Here is an 11,791-nt window from a genome sequence, read left to right as displayed (position 1 = left end):
CAAATAAACACATTACAATGATACAGGGGAGGAAACAGGTTCATTGCAGGTGTTAAAGAAGTGACTGGAGAGATCAACTAAAGTTTCTAATTTTCTTTCTCCTCCTCCCTGCATCAGCTGATTTATTTGCTAAGTTGACAGCAATACAGATGCCTCACCTTTGTGTTGACCCTGGTTTATGCTTAAGGCCTAAATTTGCCTTTGGATTTTTGATTCCACAATCATCCCAGGTTACTCCATCATCTCAAACTTGCACATCACCATTCCATATCATAGACTATAAATATTTTAAACATGAGTCAACCATACTATGTGTTTTAACAACTATGCAAATTAACATACACATATGCCAAGGGAAAGACTTGGCAAAAGAAAAAAAAATCATTTTTTGAGGTATAATATTGCATCACATGGTTACACTATCATTTCTTTAACCTTTTTATATTATTAATCATCTCACCTTTGTTTGCTATTGTAAAAAGCACAATATTATAGCAAAGAAATCAGTATAGCAGAGAAATTGAAAGTATGAATTTTTTCATTAAAAAAATGGGGGAGCAGGCACTATTAACAATAGTGAAGTGAAAGTCACTCAGTCATGTCTGACTCTGCGATCCCATGGACTGTAGCTCACTGGGCTTCTCTGTCCATGGGTATTCTCCTGGCAAGAATACTGGAGTGATTTGTCATGCCCTCCTCCAGCGGATCTTCCTAACCCAGGGATCAAACCCAGGTCTCCTGCATTGCAGGTGGATTCTTTACCATCTGAGTCACCAGGAAAGCCCATTAACATAGAAGGTATGTTAGATGATATTTCTGAATTCATGTTAAATGTTCTAACTGCAAAGATGTTTGTGTGCTCAGTCACTCATTCTTTGCAACCTCATGGAGATATAGCCCACCAGGCTCTACTGTCATGGGATTTTCCGGGCAAGAATACTGGAGCTGGTTGGCATTTCCTACTCCAGGGGATCTTCCCAACTCAGGGATCTAACCCACATCTGCATCTCCTGCACTGGCTGGCAGATTCTTTACCACTGAGCCTCCTGGAAAGCCCAGCTGCAAAGATGGCAAGTGCTTAAGCAGAAGAATGTTCTTATTCTTTGTGATACATGCTGAAAGAAATATTTGGGGTGATATATATAGAGAGTGAAAGAGAAAGAGAACAAATATTGCAAAAATTTAACAATTAGTAAATTTGATTGACAGTGAATTCACTATACTCTGCTCTCAACATTTCTACAGACTTAAAATTTTCAAAATGGGAAGTACACTATAGACCTTGAATTTTTGTATGCTTAGATTTTAACCTCAGCTTCACTATTTATTTGTTGTATAATCATTGGTAAAATGACCTCACTGAGCCCACTGATGTTTTTACAGTATTGGATAATCTGTGTCAGTGAAGTGAGTGAAATGTCTGACTCTTTGCGACCCCAGGGACTGTAGCCCACTAGGCTCCTCTGTCCATGGATTTCTCCAGGCAAGAATACTGGAGTGGGTTGCCATTTCCTCCTCCAGGGGATCTTCCTGACCCAGGGATGGAAGCTGTATCTCCTGCAGCTCCTGCATTGGTAGGTGGATTCTTTACCAGGAGGCACCAAGGAGGGGAGACATATTAAGATAGAAAACAATTAACGCAATCAGTTATTCACCATTCTTAATTTTAAAAAGCAAAAATTTTTGGTGCTGAAAGAATCTACCTGCCAATGCAGGAGATGCAGGTTTGATTCTTAGGTCAGGAAGATTCCCTGGAGAAGGAAATGGCAACCCACTCCAGTATTCTTGCCTGGAGAATCCCATGGACAGAGGAGCCTGGTGGGCTACAGTCTATGGAGTCACAAAGAGTCAGATATGACTGAGAACACAATGTGTCTTAATTATAATCAGAGTCAAATAAATATTTTCAAATCTTGCTGCCCTCCCTAAATTTGAGAAACAATGCTGACATTCACTAGAAGTGCTTAAAAATAAGAGAGTGAAAAGAGGATTGTCAATTCTTGAATATCCTGAATTTAACAATTTCTGACTGCTGTGGATTGTACCTTTTCCCCTTGATTTTCCTGTTTCTGATTATTCCACTTTGAAATAAATATTGATTACAGTCATTAGTAAAAGAAAAAGATCCTCAATCTTCTCAAAGCAATTTTTTTTTTAAGTATAGCAAAATAGGCAGCTTGAAAAGAGTGACTACAGTGAGCACTGCTGAAGGTGGTGAAGGTTAACATTCCCAGTGATTGTAAGTAAACTGTAAACCTAAAGAAATTCTGTTTCTCAGGCTGTTGGCAAATTATATCTCACACAAACCTACCTTGTGTTAATCACAAATTTGTAGTCCTATCCATTTATTTCTTATACTTGCCATGCACAGAGCAAGCTTAATCACTCAGAGAATAGTCCTCAAGCGTAGGAGACAATGAAAAATGAACTCTGTACTTAAAGAAAAAAGAAACAGAAGAAGAAGCCTTCCGAAAACTATGTAATCAAAATATTTCAGATAGACTTTTACATTTTATAACATGTCAAGTTATTTCATCTGTAGTTCAAAGCACTGGGACATAAAGGATTCACATTTTGAAGGCAAATAAAGTCTATAAAACACCATAAGTTTTGACGTTTATCTAAGATTTTCATTTCAGTTCAGACACTCTTGTTTTGCCAAAAAAAAAAAAAAAAAACATTTAGCTGAAATTTTGTCTGTTAAGGAAGGATGCTGGAGTAAAATCAATTAATTAATAAGTAAAAGTCCTTAACTTTAATTAACTTTGATCAGTTTCAGATATAATTCATGAAGGTTTCTGTAGAACTACCTCTACTGGTTCAAGTACAGTGAATCTTGATGTATTATATATAAATCTACACTAGGAGTACAACTTTTATTATCCATCTAATAAAGAAATTCTCATTAGATGAACAATGTTCTCTTCATCTTTGACATAATGACCCACGAATGGATGGATGGACAGATGGATGGATGCAGGAATCAGTGGGCTGATGAATTAATAGATGGATTAAAATTGAAACATAAAAATAACTACAACCACATAAATTGAATGAATAGCACCACTTTTTTCTTTTATCCCAATGATATAATGACTCACACTAATCAAATATGGCTTTTCTAATTTGAGACTGCAAACATCTCCATGTTTCCCCCAATGCATCTTTCAATTCAATCCAATGAAGATTATTAACTGTACAAGTCATGTATGTTTACCTGAGTTCACCAAAGTCTACTCTTCTCATTTCTTCTTTCATTGAGGTTTTGAGTGTACCAGGTCTCCCAAGTTTCTGCCATTTTCTCTATGCTTGTATGTATGTGTACATGCATGCATATTAACTATACCCTTGACTTCTAGTAAGGGACTTCCCATGTGGTGCTAGTGGTAAAGACTTCACCTGTCAATGCAGGAGAGGTTAAGAGATGTGGGTTCAATCCCTGGGTCAGGAAAGATCTGCTGGAGGAGGGCATGGCAGCCCACTCCAGTATTCTTGCCTGGAGAATCCCAAAAACAGAGGAGCCTGCAAGCTATGGTCCATAGGGTCACAAAGAGTCAGACATGACTGAAGAGACAAAGAACTCACGCACAAGTGTGCTAGCCAAGAGGCTGCTTCTAGCCAAGAGGTCTCTTCTTCTAAGAGTTTATCTAAGTCCTCTAAAAGGAGAATTTTCAAACATAGATAAGAGTCAGAGAACATCTGTATTGATTCTAGGATTTAGAAAATGACCCTTTGAGCACAAGGCCACTTTAAGATCCTCACTAACCCTAAGTTTCTTACTTTCAGAGGTACCACACAAAGTAGAACCAACATTAAAATATATTCACTTGTCACAATAAATATGATTTGTTTTGTAAATATATTTCAAAGAATTTTATAATTTTGCTTTTGAAATTATTTGGCCACATGTAAATTTCTTAAGCTTGATTTTAATTTTTCTGGCAACTAACGCATCTAGTCAAAGCTATGGTTTTTCCAGGGGTCATATATGGATGTGAGAGTTGGGCTGTGAAGAAAGCTGAGCACCGAAAAATTGATGCTTTTGAACTGTGGTGTTGGAGAAGACTCTTGAGAGTCCCTTGGACTGCAAGGAGATCCAACCAGTCCATCCTAAAGGAGATCAGTCCTGGGTGTTCATTGGAAGGACTGATGCTGAAGCTGAAACTCCAATACTTTGGCCACCTCATGCAAAGAGTTGACTCATTGGAAAAGACCCTGATGCTGGGAGGGGTTGGGGGCAGGAGGAGAAGGGGACGACAGAGGATGAGATTGGTGATGGACAGGGAGGCCTGGCGTGCTGCAATTCATGGGGTCTCAAATAGTTGGACACGACTGAGCGACTGAACTGAACTGAACTGAATGCAGATGATAGTTGGGAGTTTTTGTGAAGTAAAAAATATCTGATTGCCAACAGTTATGAAGTCTTCATTTCACTTAATACTTCATAAGCCATGAATTAAAATATTGATAATTTTTCAGTACATAAAATTAAGAACACATGCACACATACTAAAATATACAAAGAATATTAAGCAAATCTCATGCACCAGTTCAGACTCTCTCAGCCTCAACTGTCTCTTTTTCCAGTGATGGCTGGTCAGGAGGAAAAGCCCGGTTTTCATGAAGGAGGAGACTTAATTTGACAGTATTTTACCTCCTATTCACACAAAGCATCCCTTACATCCTGCCCTGAGCCTTTCCCAGGAGGCACTGTCCTGCACCTAGCATGCTCAACATGGAAGTTTCAGAGCATGACAGTTTGTTGGGCAAAATTTTCACAAAATGGAAGTAGAGGCTGTTAGGTAATTTTTTTCCTTCTCCCTCTGGGGGAACCAATGCTACAATGTTATCAGTACATAAAATTTCAGGAAGAGGTACTTAAGAAATAATTAGGACTGGTTAACTTCTATGGAGTAGGATTGGTAGCGAGAAAACAAAGGTGATATATTTTCTCTTTTTCATACAATTTGCATCTTTGGGAAAAATTGACATGTTTGCATTATACTCACACTAATAATAATTTAGGAAATACTTATATTTTAAAAAATGATTTTTTTAAAACAGGGTAAACAAAAGAATTCTAAAGAACTAAGGCCAAGGCACCTCTGATAGGCATTTTTATCAACTCATTTCAGAAGCCCTGTTAAAAGAAAGTGCACATGAAAGCTGGGAGCTATAAATATTCAGGAATGTATAAAACCAGTAGTATGAACCAACAGATTTTTGAAGGAGTCTGACAAAGTCTTCTCTCTCATTAAATACAAAAATGACTGTAAAATGTACATTATGCCCATAGGAGTACAAGTTCTTTAAGAATACTTGGATTTAGCAAATGAGAAAGATAAAATTGGTACTGATGTTCAAGAACATGTAGTACTTACATCCTGTTCTCACTCAAAAATAAACAGTAACCATAGACTCTGTAACATCATCTATATTAAGGTTGAGTGAATAAGTACAAATAAATAAGCAGCAACCAAAACAAAGCATATCAACCCAAAAGTTGGCTCAATTTAATAAGGAGGGAGGTTGGAGAAGTTTTAACTGAATGGATTAAAAGATATATAAATGAGACTTTTATGGGAATTAGAAATATCTGGAAATAGAAAATGGACTAAGAACTGAACCAAAGTTAATTATAGTGATTATCTGCATTTTTTTCAGCTGAAGATATTAAACCAAACTTTCTTTGGTGTGAGGTGGGAGGGAAGTGGCAATTGCACATTATTTATTTATTTTCCTCAGTCATCATCTCACTTTAGTAAATTTAAAATTAGAACTTCCAGTATCCTTAAGTGTATCAGAGATTCAGAGATATTACCAATCCATGTACATGACATTAAAAGAACAGTTTTCATAACTTCAACCAGTGTTTCTTATAATCCCTTTTAATAAGGCAGAGAAATAACTTCTCAGCACACACTGTGAGGAACACTGCCACAATAACTGGTAGTTTTGAAAGGCATTAACCTATTTTATTGTATTCATTTATCTCTGGAAGCAGAGTTTAGGTACTTGATAAATATTAGTGGACTGAGTACATGATTGACTGACTCTAAGTCAGTAGATGAAAGAACAAAATGGCTAGCTGATCAAATGAGTGCATAGATGAGTAACTAAAGAAATGAAAGGACAAATGAATGAACGAATGGATGGATGGATGCAGGAATTAGTGAGCTGATGAATTAATAGGTGGATTAAAATTGAAACATAAAAATAACTGCAACCACATAAATTGAATGAATAGCACCACTTTTTCTTTTATCCCAATGGCCTTGCATCCTGCCTGTACAATGGAGTCATCTGTGGAGCTTTAAAGTCAAATGTCAGTTGCTTCAATCATGAGACCTAATTTCATTGATCCAGAGTGAGTTCCAAGTATGATTATTTTAAAAAATATCCATCAATAATTCTATTGTGTAGCCAGGGTTGAGGACAGTAGCTAGCCTGTGCTTTGGATCACAGAACTCCTTTGTACCTCTCCATCTTTTACACTTCATCACTTTCTCTAAAAAGCCCCTTCATTTTCATCTGCTAGTACTAATTTACATTCTCTTCTCACTTTGCCTCATTCCTGAGGATTTGGTTGAGAAACTGGGACTATAAAAGCTAATACATTTTCTAAATTAGTTATGATCCCACACACTTTATTTCAAGTAAACAGAGTGAGAATCTTCAGTAGAGGGTCAAAAATAAAAGGTGAGTATAGCAGATTTTGTCAAAAATTTTAAAACTATATAAACAATGACTTTCACAATCTCCCAAGGCAATAGAAATTTTAAAAAGCAAATAATACCTAATCGAGCTTGCAAGCTTTTTGCAAAGCAAAGAAAACTATCAACAAAACAAAAATACAACCTATAGAATGGGAGAAAATATTTGCAGATGATACAACTGCTGCTGCTGCTGTTGCTAAGTCGCTTCAGTCGTGTCCGACTCTGTGCGACCCCATAGACGGCAGCCCACCAGGCTCCCCCGTCCCTGGGATTCTCCAGGCAAGAACACTGGAGTGGGTTGCCATTTCCTTCTCCAATGCATGAAAGTGAAAAGCGAAAGTGAAGTCACTCAGTTGTGTCCGACTCCTAGCGACCCCATGGACTGCAGCCTACCAGGCTCCTCCATCCATGGGATTTTCCAGGCAAGAGTACTGGAGTGGGGTGCCATTGCCTTCTCTGGATGATATAACTGACAAGGGCTCAATTTCCAAAATATACTAACAGCTCATACAATTCAACAGCACAAAAACAAACAATGCTATTCAAAAATGGGTTAAAGAGATAAATGGACATTTCTCCAAAGAAGATGTATAGATGTTCAATCGGTTCAGTTCAGTTCAGTTGCTCAGTCATGTCTGACTCTTTGCAACCCTATGGACTGCAGCATACCAGGCCTCCCTGTTCACTGCCAGCTCCCGGAGTTTACTCAAACTCATGTCCATTGAGTCGATGATGCCATCCACCATCTCATCCTCTGTCGTCCCCTTCTCCTCCTGCCTTCAACTTTTCCCAGCATCAGGGTCTTTTCAAATGAGTCAGTTCCTCACATCAGGTGGTCAAAGTATTGGAGTTTCATCTTCAGCATCAGTCCTTCCAATGATTATTCAGGACTGAGTTCCTTTAGGATGGACTGGTTGGATCTCCTTGCAGTCCAAGGGACTCTCAAGAGTCTTCTCCAACACCACAGTTCAAAAGCATCAGTTCTTTGGTGCTCAGCTTTCTTTATAGTCCAACTGTCACATCCATACATGGCTACTGGAAAAACCATAGCCTTTGACTAGATGGACTTTTGTTGGCAAAGTAATGTCTCTGCTTTTTAATATGCTGTCTAAGTTAGTCATAACTTTTCTGCCAAGGAGCAAGCACCTTTGAATTTCTTGGCTACACTCACCATCTGCAGTGATTTTGAAGCCCAAGAAAATAAAGTCTGTCACTGTTTTCACTGTTTCCTCATCTATTTGCCATGAAATGATGGGACCAGATGCCATGATCTGAGTTTTCTGAATGTTGAGCTTTAAGCCAACTTTTTCACTCTCCTCTTTCATTTTCATCCAGAGGCTCTTTAGTTCTTCTTCTGCCATAAGGGTGGTGTCATCTGCATATCTGAGGTTATTGATATATCTCCCGGCAATCTTGATTCCAGCTTGTGCTTCATCCAGCCCAGCATTTCTCATGATGTACTCTGCATATAAGTTAAATAAGCAGGGTGACAATACACAGCCTTGACATACTCCTTTTCCTATTTGGAACCAGTCTCTTGTTCCATGTCCGGTTCTAACTGTTGCTTCCTGACCTGCACACAGATCTCTCAAGAGGGAGGTCAGATGGTCTGGTATTTCCATCTCTTTCAGAATTTTCCACTTTGTTGTGGCCCACACAATCAAAGGCTTTGGCATAGTCAATAAAGCAAAAATAGATGTTTTTCTGGAACTCTCTTGCTTTATCGATGATCCAGTGGATGCTGGCAATTTGATCTCTGGTTCATCTGCCTTTTCTAAATCCAACTGGAACATGTGGAAGTTCACAGTTCACGTACTGTTGAAGCCTGGCTTGGAGAATTTTGAGCATTACTTTACAACCGCAATTGTGCGGTTGTTTGAGCATTCTTTGTCATTGTCTTTCTTTGGGACTGGAATGAAAACTGACCTTTTCCAATCCTGTGGCCACTGCTGAGTTTTCCAAATTTGCTGGCATGTTGAGTGCAGCACTTTCACAGCATCATCTTTCAGGATTTGAAATAGCTCAACTGGAATTCCATCACCTCCACTAGCTTTGTTCATAGTGATGCTTCTTAATGCTCAAAAGGAACATGAAAAGATGCTCAAAATCACTAAATATTAGAGAATACCAAATCAAAACTATAACGAGATACCACCTCACACGAGTCAGAATGGCCATCATTTAAATGTCTACAAATAACAAATTCTGGAGAAGATGTGGAGAAAAGGAAACCCTCCTATACTGTTGGTCGGAATGTAAAGTGGCGCAGCCACGATAGAAAGTAGTATGGAAGTTCCTCATAAAGCTAAAAATGGAATTACTGTATGATCCAGCAATCCCACTCCTGGGCATATATCCCAGACAAAACTGTAGTTCAAAAAGATACATGAACAACTATGTTTACACCAGCACTATTTACAACAGTCAAGACACGGAACTACCTAAATGCCCACTGACAGATAAGCTGATAAAGAAGATGTGGTACCTATTTACAGCAGAATACTACCCAGCCATTAAAAAGCTTGATACCATTTAAAATAAAAGATAATGTAAATAATAAGTGATGGAGAATTTAAACCCTATCTTTCTTCTCTTTCACTATAGAATCTTATCACTAAATATGTTCTAGATGTTCTCACATCAGTTCATCTTACTAATCATATGTCATACATAATATTTCCTGTATCAGTGCAAATTCTTTCAGTTTCATAGAAAACTCAGTTTGAATTAGCCTCTGGTGAATAACGGAATACATTAGGTCTAATAACTGAATCATTCAAGGGTATGTCTGACATCATGTCCTCCTAGAAACAAAGGGTAAAGCAATATCACCCACACATATTTTCATTCATTCCAGAGGGCTCTATCCTCAGGGCTGAAAAATAACTGCTGGAGATTATGGAACTGGCAAACCTAGTCAAATCCAACTTAAAAAAAGAAAAAGATAGAGCCTTTACCTAGAAGCTATTACTCTGGGAATTCCATGTAAAGATTTACTCTGATTGGCATGGCTTAGGTTACCTGCCCATTCCTGAACAAATTGATGTAGACATAGGGCACCTCAATTAGCTTAAATCCCTTTTATACATTTACTCTCAGAGCTTGTTACTAGACCTCTACTCAGATGACATGAGTAAGGAGTGGAGGGGAGTTGAATTTCCAAAGAAAAATGGTGATTCTTTGCATCAGACTGCATCTTTTTATGCAGAATAAGGGCTGGATGCTAACACCTACCATGTTTTTATTTTACAAAGAAACTTTGTCCTAATAAATCTTTGTCTATCCCATTCTGCAAAGATATTGTTAGCACATATTTTCTTTAACACTCATACTATTGGCTTTTATTTTTACATCCAGGATAATATGGCAAAACCATTAATGTATTATATACTTCAAAGCTACTGAGAGACTAGATCTTAAATGTTCTCACCATAAAAAAGAAATGAGATAATTAAGTGATGTGATAAAAGTATTAGCTAACACTATGGTAGGAGTCATTACAACATATAAATGTATCAAATCAACAAGCTGCAAAATTTAAACTTACACAGTGTTATATGACAATTGTATCTCAACAACAACAAAAAAATTTAAAAATTGGTACTGCCATCATTTGCAGCAGGTTTTCTCTCCTGGTTTCACTATGTCACTGACACTCACAAATTTGCCAACCAAGAGATATGAAGTAGATATTCCAGCTAGGATGCAAAAAAAAAACAAAAAAACAAACCTGCAATGTATTTGGGGAAAAATAATCTCTTTCCCATAAGGTATGATATAGGAATAAACTAGTAAGGATAGGTTCCAAAACCTGTATTTTATCAGCTGTTTTTATATCCTGTATTCTCTGATTTTTTTCTCTTTTCTCAATTATTAGGTTAACCAAAATAGTTTTGAAAATTATAGGCTATCTCAGTTGTACTGAAAATATCAAGAGGAGGTGGTTTTATTCACACTCAACTGAAAGCTTTAAAAGGTGGAGAAATAGATCTGTGGGATAAGTGTGAAAATGGCAGTGGGCTGTTCCTATCAAGAGATTCTCTTGGCAGGACAAAATTCTAAGGGATTCTAGGCTTTGTGTTAATAAGGGATGTTTCATCAATAATCAATTTCTCATAGAATATTAAAGATGGATTCAAATGTCAGCATTAAAATTTTTTAAAGTAGGATAATCCATGGAGACAGCTTCAATCTTAGTAAATACTATAGAAAAATTTTCCCAAAGAATTAGTTTGTTTGATTAAAGATTCTCCTTACTCTCAAAATCAGCAGGTGGGAAATCATAGAGCTTTTAAATATTTCTTGCTTCTGCTTACCTACCAGGAACTTTAAAGATGCAACACTCTGCAGGTGTTGGGGGAATGAAGATAAGCATCTCTTCAACAACCAAGTATTTTTGGAACATGAAATATATTGAATGAACCATAACTTCCATCTCAGCAGCATAAAAGAATGTGCTCAAAAGGAGCACAACACTAAACGTGAATTTCTAAGGTGTTCGCTGACTGAGCAGATTTCACTTTCACTTTTCTGACTTGGCTAAATTTCCTTAGCCAAGAGTTTTGAATTTTTCATTCTGTCTCTCAGTTTAGTTCAGTTTAGTCACTCAGTTGTGTCCGACTCTGCGACCCCATGAACTGCAGCACGCCAGGCCACCCTGTCCATCACCAACTCCCGGAGTTTACTCAAACTCACATCCATCAAGTTGGTGATACCATCCAACCATCTCATCCTCTGTCGTCCCCTTCTCCTCCTGCCCTCCATCTTTCCCAGCATCAGGATCTTTTCAAATGAGTCAACTCTTCTCATCAGGTGGCGAAAGTATTGGAGTTTCAGCCTCAGGAACAGTCCTTCAAATGAATATTCAGGACTGATTTCCTTTAGGATGGACTGGTTGGATCTTCTTGCAGTCCAAGGGACTCTCAAGAGTCTTCTCCAACACCACAGTTCAAAAGCATCAATTCTTCAGTGCTCATTTTTCTTTATAGTCCAACTCTCACATCCATACACGACCACTGGAAAAACCATAGCCTTGACTAGACGGACTTTTGTTGGCAAAGTAATATCTCTGCTTT

This window comes from Cervus canadensis, chromosome 15 (assembly GCF_019320065.1).
Source record: "Cervus canadensis isolate Bull #8, Minnesota chromosome 15, ASM1932006v1, whole genome shotgun sequence".
Classification (NCBI taxonomy): Eukaryota; Metazoa; Chordata; class Mammalia; order Artiodactyla; family Cervidae; genus Cervus; species Cervus canadensis.
The sequence above is the reverse complement of the archived record's forward strand: the minus strand, read 5'-3'. Positions refer to the sequence as shown.